The sequence below is a fragment of the Moschus berezovskii genome, chromosome 4 (assembly GCF_049115385.1).
Source record: "Moschus berezovskii isolate FMDL1 chromosome 4, NW_MosBer_1.0, whole genome shotgun sequence".
NCBI classification, from domain to species: Eukaryota; Metazoa; Chordata; class Mammalia; order Artiodactyla; family Moschidae; genus Moschus; species Moschus berezovskii.
Genome location: NC_142463.1, coordinates 34,413,820 through 34,427,298, shown reverse-complemented (window position 1 = coordinate 34,427,298; position 13,479 = coordinate 34,413,820).

Here is a 13,479-nt window from a genome sequence, read left to right as displayed (position 1 = left end):
AACTTAACATGCACACACACAGGCATGCACACGAACAAGGAAATTTGTTTCCTCATCATTCATTCTGTCTTCCATTCATATATTCATTTATTATTATCAATATGAGCTAACTGACTCTTATTTTAGTCTTTGGTTATCATCTATTAACATTCACTATTTTATGGCTAACATTATCCCAGACTTGGCCATCTGCAGCCATTTCAAGTTGGCTCTTGAATCCCTTTGACAAATTCTTACATCTTAACATTGTTTTGCCTTCTGAGAGTTGTGTTGAGTTTGTAGTGATATAGATCAGAAAAATAAAATGTCTCTGATCCACCCCAGTGAATTTAAGTGGCTCTGTTGATAACACTGCCCTTCCAAGGATTGTGATTTAGCTGTGCTCAAAGGCTGTTCTATATACCCTGTATGTAAGTATTATTTAGATGGTGTTTGTGTGTACATCTGGTTTTTTCAGCTACTCCTGTGTGGTCTGCCATTACTGCCTCTCCATTGGTAGTTTCTTTGAAACCTGACAACACAAATCCCTGTGTCCTCTTGGGCTCTAAACCATGCTCTTTCTGCATCATTCTTGCACTGGATTCTATTTAATTAACATTTGATTTTGCCTTGCAAGACCCTGATATACATTAGGAGGTCACCACCCATCCATTAATCTTTTAAAGTAACTGGGCTGGTTATTTTTTTTAAAGTTCCATCAGGTTAAAACAGTTAGCAATTTTTCTCCTTGCAGTGTCCCTTCATCCTGGACCAGACGGATAATAGATCAGTGTAGGTTCAGATGCATTGCAACATTAGTCATCAATTAGGTTTAAACCGGCACTGTAATATATCATTTATCTTGCCTGCCATGGTTCTTCTGAACATTTAATTTTTTAAGGCCTCTTAGGTTTTTTTTTTTTGCTTTCTAACTGGCCTTCTGCCTCTCTCCTTTGTCTCCGACATAGTCATCTCCTTAAGGAACAATAAAAATTAGATTTGTTTGACCTGCTCTCAGGGTTTGTTTCAGCAAGATGGATTTTAATAGCTTTGACTGGTTGGGCAGACAGCTTTTATGTAATATTCCAGACATTTACGCACTGTCTTCACTGGGCCCTGAGCAGGTGTGTGTGTTAGAGGATGTGTCTGGGTGACACTAAAGAGCTCCTTACTATTCCTTTCACAGCAGAAAATCCTCTGGGAAATTGCTTACTGCTAGATACAGTGGGCATCTCATTAAAAGCTCGAGTCATTGGCATGTCTTTCTCATCCTAATAACGTTTTTCTAATCTCCTGCATTCAGCATGTATTGCATTGTTAATGTTAAAAGGATGCTCTTTGTTCAATGGGGATCTTTCTAAATTGACTTGGATTGTAATGGGGATCTCTCAATTTTTTCTAGGTGTGCAACAGCACCTCTCTGTGAATATTTTAATTGAGGGATGGGTCAATTTCTCATTGCAAGGTAGATTGAGGTCATGACAAGAGCAAGAGTTTTCAGGCCACACACACTAGGGTTTGAATTGTGACCCTGCACTTTATTAAGTGAACTGCTCTGTGATTCGAACTGGTGACCCTTCCTTTCTGAGTCTCAGTGTCCATCCTACTAGAATAATGATATTACCTACATCACAATGTGTCAGCAGTTTTCAGTGAAAGTGTGGAAGACTTGGAGTGTCTGACACAAGATCAGGAATTTTTTTCTTAGCATCACTAAATTTAGCTTTTTCTGAGAGTGAAAAGGTTGGCTTGAAGCTCAACATTCAGAAAACAAAGATCATGGCATCTGGTCCCATCACTTCATGGGAAATAGATGGAAAAACAGTGGAAACAGTGTCAGACTTTATTTTTTTGGGTTCCAAAATCACTGCAGATGCTGATTGCAGCCATGAAATTAAAAGACGCTTACTCCTTGGAAGGAAAGTTATGACCAACCTTGATAGTATATTGAAAAGCAGAGACATTACTTTGCCAACAAAGGTCCGTCTAGTCAAGGCTATGGTTTTTCCTGTGGTCATATATGGATGTGAGAGTTGGACTGTGAAGAAAACTGATCGCCGAAGAATTGATGCTTTTGAACTGTGGTGTTGGAGAAGACTCTTGAGAGTCCCTTGTACTGTAAGGAGATCCAACCAGTCCATTCTAAAGGAGATCAATCCTGGGTGTTCATTGGAAGGACTGATGCTAAAGCTGAAACTGCAATACTTTGGCCACCTCATGAGATGAGTTGACTCACTGGAAAAGACTCTGATGCTGGGAAAGGTTGGGGGCGGGAGGAGAAGGGGACGACAGAGAATGAGATGGCTGGATGGCATCACCGACTCTGTGGACATGAGTTTGAGTGAACTCCGGAAGTTGGTGATGGACAGGGAGGCCTGGCGTGCTGTGATTCATGGGGTCGCGGAGAGTCGGACACGACTGAGCAACTGAACTGAACTGAACTGAACTGAAGGATAATATTTATTCAATATTCAAGCTATGGATATTTACTGAATATAAACTTGGTACCAACACTCTTCCGGGGAAGCAGCAGTGAACAAAGCAGACAAAGATTCAGACCTCGTGGAGGCTAAATTCTTGTGGAGGAGACCGATAGTAGACTAGGTAAATAAATAAAATGTATGGTATGTTAGATAGTACTAAGCACTGCAGAGAAAAAGATGAAGCAGGGTTGTTGAAAAGATTAAGATGACATGTAAAATGTTCCTGGCCAGTGTCTGGTGCATAATCAATTGTCCATTAATAGTAGTTATTCATATCAATCATTTTTTCATTATTTCACACATTTATTCAGTATCTGTTGAAACCACATTTCAAGCTAAGCAGAGATGTTGTAATTCGGATACACTCCTAGAACTTTTAGGTGCTAAATTCATTTATTCCTTCTCACATTTTTTGAACTCCTATGTTACACAAGACCTTTGGCTAAGTGCTGGGATCTGGAGATGAATATAGTAGGTCCTTGTCCTCAAGTTACTCAGAATCTTATGGAGTCTTAACTATGAAGCCAAAGAGCTGAGAAGAGAAATTTGACAGGGGCCTAGAAGGAGGTTGGATTCGGAATGGTACCATAGAAGAAAGGAGGAAAGCAGGTTAAGACTTCTAGCTTGCTGTGATCAGGCTTCTAGTAATACTTACAATTTCTTGATGCTGATGGCAATGTCCTTCGACGCCCCAGGCTCTTAGACAACCCACTCCAGCATCTCAGGTCTTTCTCTGAAGCCACCTCTGAAGCTTATCTATATCTCAGTGAGAGCAGAGCATAGGTGTGAGGTGGAACTCAAGCCCACATGCTCTGCTGTTAGACAGCCCTCAGCTTCTGTTGGAAGAACTATGAATTACAGGCTGAATTGGCATTTCTTGTGCTGGGGAAAAAACATCACTGGAGAAAATAAGTAAAATTAATCAAGAATTTTTACTTTATTTTAGTATATTGAAATGACTCAGTTTTAATCTTAACCCTACCAAGAATGTGTTGTTTACATGTGGGCTCTGAAAAATGCAGGGGTTCGATTAAATAAACTTCTGGCTCTGAAAATAATTCTACGAAATGAGTTAATTCTCATTCACAGAGTGTTCATCTGACTATCCATTTGTTCATTATTTTTTCATTCAACTAGATTTTTGAGCGTCTTTTCTGCCAGTCATTGTGCTGCAGGACATAATACAATAAACCATGGTTCCAGTCTCAAAAAACTGACTCTCTGGAGAGGGTTTTTTCAGAGATTTTTTAAATTCTCTTTTACTTTACTAGACATAATAATAATAACAGTATAATTCTCCCTCAACAATACTGTATAGAATAATAACCCTGTGAGTGACACAGGACAAGTATTAGTCCCCTTTGTTCCCATTCTAAATGGAAAGAAATCAAGGCCTTGAAAAGTCTAGTGAGACTAGCAGAGGCTCATCACATACCAGGTACTGGCAAGGCTGCTAGTAATACAGTAGTGAACAAGTAGGTTAATCAAACATCCAGACTTGCCTGACACTGTTTAGTTTTAAAACTGAAAGATCTTGCATCCTAAAACCAGGATGCAGCCAGGGCAGGTGATCCCATAAGTTATCCTATAAAATTGTACCCCCATCACAAGACACTAAGTGTCGTGCCAGGAACATGAAATGAAGTTCAGTATGATTTTATTGATTTGAATTTAAACAAATGGAAGTCATGACAGAAATATTTATTTCCCTAGAGAGCCGAAATATGTCTTGTTCTTTGCCTCATGAACCCTCAGTTTAGATAACTACTAAACAGATAGGAGACATCTGCTTCATGGAAAAACCAGTGATAGTAGAAGACGTTGATATTATGATGTTGCAGGGGACCAGTTGAGGCCCCTTCCCTTCACCGTCTTGAGTGTTGAATGGTGAGCACAGGAACCGCAGGCTGTCCTTGAAGGATGTATTCCTTAGGGTATCTTCGACAAGTAGTTTTACTTTGGGGGATGGGGGTTGATGGGGAGACAAAATTCCGTGAATGCTATCAGCCATGAATGAATCACCTTACATTCCATAAACTCTACCCTTCTTGAAGCAGAGAGCTTCCTGTCTCTAGTTACTTTTAAAGACAGCCTTTTGCAGGTCATTTCATTGAGTGAAGATAGTGGTAGATTGAGGATCAGGGAAAACTCAGCCCTACATATAATTTGAAACCTTAGTTCAGTTCAGTCGCTCAGTCGTGTCTGACTCTTTGCGACCCCATGAATTGCAGCACGCCAGGCCTCCCTGTCCATCACCAACTCCCAGAATTTACCCAAACTCATGTCCATCGTGGAGAAGGAAATGGCAACCCACTCCAGTGTTCTTGCCTGGAGAATCCCAGGGACAGGGGAGCGTGGTGGGCTGCCATCTATGGGGTCGCACAGAGTCGGACACGACTGAAGCAACTTAGCACCAGCAGCATGTCCATCGAGCCGGTGATGCCATCCAGCCATCTCATCCTCTCTCATCTCTGTGCCAAGAAATAAAGAGGTGCCCCCCACACCCCTTGCAAAATTTCCTGAAATCTTGGAAGGGAGGTCCAGGTGATCATCACTTCATGATTAGACTGTTCAGTTTTAATCAACAAATAATCCTGGCCCTGGTACTAAATTATGGATTATGCTGGGCAAATCACATATCTTTTCTGATTTATTTCCTTATCTGAAACTTGGGGAATTACATTCCTATAACAAAATGTTGTTGTAAGGTTTAGAGATAACATTAAGCAGAGCCCCCAGCATAGCACTGAACCCTGGGTGAGGTAATAAGATGTTGTGAGAACTTGCATTGGATCCAAAAGGTGTTTATGTTGTTACTACATGAAACACCTATTTTCATCAAAATTGTACTCATGTTTATCCAAAAATTTCTTTTCTGGAGCAAATTCTATTGAGCCAGTTTATAATTTTGATTGAATTTCTATACAGCACCATTCACTATTTCTGAGTGTCCTATTTATATTTTATTAGAATCAAATATTTCTTTGTAAATTGTAAACTGAATATTATTTTAACCAATCATTTTTCCATATCATATTGATCTTATAATAGCTTCTGGCACTGCCAGTTTTCTTTTGTAAACATTAATTCTATAAAATTCAGTTTGAAAATCTATTCTTACTTAAGGAGAGTTGACATTTCTGTTAACTGATAGCAAATAACATCTTATACTATGTGTGGTTTTATCATTATCAACTGTGTTTTATGCCAGTTATTTTTACCAGTGGTGTTCATTAAGAATTAACCAGCATAAATCAATTATACTTCAATTAAAAAAAAAAAGAATCGACCAACAGTTGAACATAAAAGACTGAGAAAATCAATGGCATCTGTGTTTTCTTTTTTAAAAGCAAAGGAGAAAGGACATTAGTATAGCAGAGAGGTCATCCAGTATGATGGGATTCCCTGGTGGCTCAGAGGGTAAAGAGTCTGCCTGCAATGTAGGAGACCTGAGTTCGATACCTGAGTTGGGAAGGTCTGCTGGAAAAGAAAATGGCAACCCATTCCAGTATTCTTGCCTGGAAAATCCCATGGATGGAGGAGCCTAGTGCGCTACAGTCCATAGGGTTGCAGAGTCAGACGTGACTGAGCAACTTCACTTTCTTTCTTTCATGCAGTATGAGTCAGAGTCAAGATGATGGGGTCAAAGCATCTGACTTTTCTCCTGATCCCTCTCTCACCTCACCTTGCCAGACCTGAGCTCCTGACCTTGGCCTTTGCCTGAGCCCCACCTGAACGGGCCTTATTCTTTAATTATGAAGTATTGGAGCAAAGGGCTACACTGAAGGGCTTTGTAAGCTTGTCAGTTTTCCTGTTCACTTCATGCTCAGTGCCAGCCTTCTCCCCACTTCACTAGCTCATCTCAGCAGGGCTTGCACCCGGGTCTGGAAAAAACTTGTTGTAGCAAAAATCTCATTTTGAACAAAAATTTATCTTGAGGAGTGAAAGAGATAGCATTGATAATGAACTTCAGCTTGATACCCGACGTGGCAGCCCTTGATATGTAAACTTCATTCCTCTACCTTTGTGTTCTGGTTCCTTCCTTCTTAGGGAGAGAATGTAGCCCAATGAATGGGAATGGGCTCTGAAATCAACTAAGCTGGGTTAAAATCTTCTCCCATTTCTTTTTTTCCTGTATGTTCTTCTATGAGTTATTTGGGTGTTTTTTTTTTTTTTTTTGAGCTTCAGTTTCATTAACAATAAAATGGGAGAAAAATATCACTTCTATCTTAACATTGTTATGGAGATTTAATGACAGTGTATGTGGAACAGTCATCTAGGCACTGAGAATACATGATAAACACAAGCCTCTGTCTACATACAATTTAGTGGGGGACCCAGTTCAGTTCAGTTCAGTTCAGTCGCTCAGTCGTGTCCGACTCTCCGCGACCCCATGAATCACAGAACGCCAGGCCTCCCTGTCCATCACCAACTCCCGGAGTTCACTCAAACCCATGTCCACAGAATCGGTGATGCCATCCAGCCATCTCATTCTCGGTCGTCCCCTTCTCCTCCCGTCCCCAACCTTTCCCAGCATCAGAGTCTTTTCCAGTGAGTCAACTCGTCGCATGAGGTGGCCAAAGTATTGCAGTTTCAGCTTTAGCATCAGTCCTTCCAATGAACACCCAGGATCGATCTCCCTTAGAATGGACTGGTTGGATCTCCTTGTGGTACAAGGGACTCTCAAGAGTCTTCTCCAACACCACAGTTCAAAAGCATCAATTCTTCAGCGATCAGCCTTCTTCACAGTCCAACTTTCACATCCATACATGACCACGGGAAAAACCATAGCCTTGACTAGACAGACCTTTGTTGGCAAAGTAATGTCTCTGCTTTTTAATGTATTATCAAGGTTGGTCATAACTTTCCTTCCAAGGAGTAAGCATCTTTTAATTTCATGGCTGCAATCAGCATCTGCAGTGATTTTGGAGCCCAAAAAAATAAAGTCTGACACTGTTTCCACTGTTTTTCCATCTATTTCCCATGAAGTGATGGGACCAGATGCCATGATCTTTGTTTTCTGAATGTTGAGCTTCAAGCCAACCTTTCACTCTCCTCTTTCACTTTCATCAAGAGGCTTTTGAGTTCCTCTTCACTTTCTGCCATAAGGGTAGTGTCATCTGCATATCTGAGGTTATTGATATTTCTCCCAGCAATCTTGATTCCAGCTTGTGCTTCTTCCAGCCCAGCGTTCCTCATGATGTACTCTGCATATAAGTTAAATAAGCAGGGTGACAATATACAGCCTTGATGCACTCCTTTTCCTATTTGGAACCAGTCTGTTGTTCCATGTACAGTTCTGACTGTTGCTTCCTGACTTGCATACAGGTTTCTCAAGAGGCAGGTCAGGTGGTCTGGTATTCCCATCTCTTTCAGAATGTTCCACAGTTTATTGTGATCCACACAGTCAAAGGCTTTGGCATAGTCAATGAAGCAGAAATAGATGCTCTTCTGGAACTCTCTTGCTTTCTCCATGACCCAGCCTGTCACAAATAATGATCCAATTGATAAATTATTACAGTCATGATGACTATAGTGAAAGAGGTGCTATAAGGGCAAATAAGAAAATCTCATCTTGTTGAAGGTTGGTTGGGAGCATCACTGAAAAGGCACACACGATGGTTATGCCATGTTTCCCTGTGTGTGTGTGCAAGCAGTGATTACAAGTAGAGTCTTTAGAATTAGGCATTCATAATCTTGAATACTGGAGAATTTTTGCAAAGTACTAAATTTCCTAAATCTCAGTTTCTCATCTGTAAAATGAGGATCATAACATAATTACCATGTGGAGCTGGCCTGAGGATTATCCTCCCCTTTCTCCACATCTCTTAACTTTATTGAATGTTTTCTATGTGCTGGGCACCATATACTTAATATGAATAATATCATGAAATTGGGACTTTTAATGTCCTGAGAAAACTGAGGCAACCGGAAGTTAGGCAACTTGTCCAGAGTCATACACTCGTGATAGAGTAAGATATAGTTCCAACCCAAAAATCTGGCTCATAAGGCTGTGTACTTTTCATGCGCTGATCATATGGAGAGAGAGTCTAATACTTTGGTGTTTTCGCTGTGATTCTTTATCATGGGACTCGTTTTCCACAAAAAGAGCATAGGAATGTACTTTCCTCTCATCCATCTGCCCAAGACCCCTTGCTCACAATAACTGCTCTGTAAGTGCCTCTTGACTAGATGAGTGAGCTGGACCTGGCAAAGGCAGCTTTGTTTTAGGGCAGGTGGGTAGAGGTGGGAAGGGAGTGAAGACCCACACCCCTCCCCCAGCACCTTCAGAAAGGCTTTCAACACCCTTGATTGCTATGTGCTCTGGCAAATGCATAAAATATGGTTCCCTTCCAGCTGTTCACTCCATTCATTTCTGGAGAGGTGCCAGCCACCTATTTGATCACCTTTGAGCAGCAGTAAGGTAGTTAAGGTTGAGCAGGGTGCAGTCGGTTGATAAAAGGGTAAATATTTTATAAACTGTATGGTAAATAATGTACACATTCAGAGAAACAAGCTGAATCTTTTATAGGTCTCAGTCCGTTAAGTCTGGAATTAAATGCTGGTGCTGGAAGAAATAAATGCTAGTCTTAAATCTCCCTACCTTACAGAGAGTCAAAGGCTTGCTCTTAAGCCCTGGATAAGAAGTTCTGTCTCTGTTCCCTGCTGCTGAATTGCTCAAATTGTACTATCTTTCCTGCAAGAAAAAAGGTCCAAGGACTACCCTAGTGGTTATAAAACCCCACGCTTCCAATGCAGGGGGCGTGGGTTCAGTCCCTGATTGGGACCTAAGATCCCATGTGCTGAGTGGTATGGCCAGAAAATTTTAAAAGAAAAAAGGTCCATTTCCTTATCCCAATGCCATACATAAAGATATATATATATATGTATATACACACACAAACATTTCTTTACCAACATTTATATTTTTATATTATTTTTTGGATTAAGTGTCTACTGTGAGCTGTATTCTGACATGTACTATATTTTAGTTCTCACAGAAATTCCAGTGAGATGCACAGAGTAGGTTCATATACATATTTGGAATTTCATTTATATTTGTTGGGAGCCTGTCTTGTGCCAGGTCCTCTTCTGGATAATGGGTACCCTAAGTCTGGCGTATATAGTCTGATGGTAAGAGATAAATAATCAACAAGAGTTTCAGATGGAAATAAGCCCAGTGGAAAAAAATGAAACGGAGCAAGAGGAACAGCAAGTGCTAGGGGAGAGGCCTTACTTGCAAGATGGCATTTGACATTCTGTGGCAGTGTGAATGGTGGTGGTAAGAATGTTCCTATAATTTCACGGTATTATAGAGAATGTATTTCACGGTATTGTAGAGAATGTTGTATTGTGTGGCCCACATCAGGACCAAGGTATTCATTTCCCTGGCTTCTGGAATCTGCTGGTGGCCCCCACCTGCACCTCTCCCCTGGAACTGCCCCTCAACAAAGGAGCTACCTGGATCACATTTTGCCCCTACTGTTTAGGGGCAGTTCACATCCAATGCAGAGTTACAAAGACCTGACCCCTTGTCTCAGTGGGTGCTAACTCAATGGGCATCCTGGCAGCCAATGAGGGCCCTCCTGCTGGGGATATGTAGAGCCCTGATAGCCCTGGCAGTACAACTGTTAACACTTCAATTAGTGGTGAATGGGAGACCAGTGGAAAGGAATGCACTAGCTATGCTGTATCTCAGCCATTTAAGAGGTTTAAAGGAAAGAGTAATTATAAAGACAATGGAATCAGATGGTTGAGTGTAATTAACACATTGGGAAGACATATAAAAGGCTGGGGTAATTAATCACCAATTTATGGCAAAATGTGAAAGTCAGTGGTCCTCCTTGGCAGCACACAGACAGACTCCCATGTAATGCAGGCAGAGGGCAGGGAAAAAAATATCTGAGTCTCAGCCCCAGAACTTAATTATAATGATAGCAGAACTCTCTTTAGAGAAGACTGAATTCTCAGCTACAGTGAACCAGCTAAACCACCTTCAAGTTCATTGATTCTGATCATCAGCAGGAGGTAGAGCTGTTATTATATGATAGGGTCGTGGAGGGGCCAGTTTGACACCCATGGGAATCACAGGGGCATCATTTGATACTCCTGTAACCAATTTTGATAATGAATGGACAGGAAGAACATGATGGCAGCGTCTCAGACTTCATAGGTGAGAATCTGGATTGCCCTCTATCTTCCCATGTAAACTGCCTGGATTAGCAGAGGCTCTAGAAAGTAAGGTGGATACAGATGGGTAAGGAGAGGAAAGTGATGCGAATCTGTTGCCTCCAGGAGGCCAACTGCAGTGGCAGGGACTGGTTCATCCTACTAATTTTCCCCCTGTAAGTTTCCCTGGGAAAAGAAAACAGACTCCAAGAGGAGCTATTCAGTTGAGTTGAACTTATTATTCAAAGCACATAGAGTCGAATGGTACAGCTGTAGTGCTATACCCCCAGATCATAATACACTCATTCTCCCAGTTCTCAGGTGTCTGATGAGCTTCCAAACTGGTGAATTTTTGGAGGGGGAAGGGACCATGGGCTGAATGTAAGAAGGAAGACACCTAATCAGTCAAATTGCCCCCATCTGTTGGATCATAGCGAGAACAAAGGCATTCCAGAGAAACACCTACTTCTGCTTCATTGACTGCACTAAAGCCTTTGACTGTGTGGATCACAACAAACTGTGGAAAATTCTTAAAGAGATGGGAATACCAGACTACCTTACCTGTCACCTGAGAAACCTGTATGCAGGCCAAGAAGCGACAGTTAGAACCAGACATGGAACAATGTTCAGAATTGGGAAAGGAGTATGTCAAGGCTGTATATTATCACCCTGCTTATTTAACTTATATGCAGAGTACATCATGCAAAATGCTGGGCTGGATAAATCACAAGCTGGAATCAAGATTGCCAGGAGAAATATCAACAACTTCAGATATGCAGAAGATACCACTCTAATGGCAGAAAGTGAAGAAAAATTAAAAAGCCTCTTGTAAGAGGGTAAAAGAGCAGAGTGAAAAAGCTGGCTTAAAACTCAACATTCAAAAAACTAAGATCATGGCATCTGGTCCCATCACTTCATGGCAAATAGGTGGAAAATAGGGGAATAGGGGAAATGGCAAATAGGGCAAAAAGTGGAAACAGTGACAGATTTTCTTTTCTTGGGCTCCAAAATCAATGCAGATGGTAACTACAAACCATGAAATTAAGACACTTGCTCTTTGGAAGAAAAGTTATGACAAAGCATTTTAAAAATCAGAGACATCACTCTTCCAACAAAGGTCTGTATAGTCAAAGCTATGGTTTTTCCAGTAGTCATGTACAGATGTGAGAGTTGAACCATAGAGAAGACTGAGCACTGAAGAACTGATGCTTTGGAACTGTGGTGCTGAAGACTCTTGAGAGTCCCTTGGATATCAAGGAGAACAAACCAGCCAGTCCTAAAGGAAATCAACCCTAAATATCATTGGAAGGACTGATGCTGAAACTGAAGCTCTGTACTTTAGCCACCTGATGTGAAGAACCGACTCATTGGTAAAAACCCTGATGCTGGGAAAGATTGAAGTCAGGAGGAGAAGAGGGTGACAGAGGATGAGATGGGTGGATGGAATCACCGACTTGATGACATGAGTTTGAGCAAACTCCGGGAGATTGTGAAGGATAGGGAAGCCTGGCATGCTGCACTCCATGGAGTCTCAGAGTTGGACAGGACTTAGTGACTGAACAGTAGCAATCAATCTCCAGTCCTCTTCCAGTGATATAAGAATGTAGCGGAGGAAACAGCCACTGCTTGAAAGATTCACTGAATGTTGGGTTAATCAATTCCCTCTGTTTAACAATAACAACAACAAAAACCCAGGATATGGGATGGGGTGGGTATAAGAGTTTGAATTACATAATGTCCCAGAGTAGATTTGCAGTAGATACAGGATTTGAACTCAAAGATTTTATTTTCTATATTGAAGTATGATTGCTAAACAATATTATATACATTACAGGTGTACAGTATAGTGAGTCACAATTTTTAAAGGTTACACTTCATTTGTAGTCATTATAAAGTATTGGCTGTATTCCCTGTGTTGTACAATATATCCCTGTAATTTATTTTATACATAATAGTTTGTACCTCTTAATCCCCCTACGTCTAATATAGCCTTTCCTCCCTCACTTTCCACACTAGTAACCACTAGTTTTTTTCTCTATGAGTCTGTTTCTTTATTGTTATAATCACTTCTTTGTTGTATGTTTTAGATTCCACATATTAGTGATATCATACAGTATTTGTCTTTCTCTGACTTACCTCACTTAGCATAATACTGTCCAAAGCTTCCCTGGTGTCTCAGTGGTAAAGAATCTGCTTGCTAATGCAGGAAACACTGGTTCAATCCCTGGTCTTGGAAGATCCCATATACCACAGAGCAACAAAACCTGTGCACTACAACTCCTGATCCTGTGCTCTATAGTCCAAGAACAATAGCTACTGAACCCATACACCACAACTTCTAAAGCGCACACGCCCTAGAGCCCATGCTCTACAACAGGAGGAGCCACCCCAATGAGACGCCTGCACAACACAGCAAGAGAGTGGTCCCCACTCTCCACAACTAGAGAAAAGCCCATGCAACAACACAGACCCAGCACAGCCAAAAATAAATAAATAAAATTATTTTAAAAATACCATCCAAGTTCTTCCATGTTGTTGCAAATAGCAAGAATTCATTCATTTCTGTGGCTGAATAGTATTCCATTGTGTATATGTGTGTGTGTGTATGTGCATATTATGAATATGTATATATGTTGCTTCCATATCTTGACAATTATAAATAATGGTGCGGTGAACATTGGGGTACATGTATCTTTTTCAATTAGTGTTTTTTGTTATTTTTGGATATAAACTCAGGGGTGGAATTGCTGGGTCATATTGGAAAGAAAGTTATGACCAGCCTAGATAGCATATTAAAGAGCAGGGACATTACTTAGCCAACCAAGGTCCGTCTAGTCAAGGCTATGGT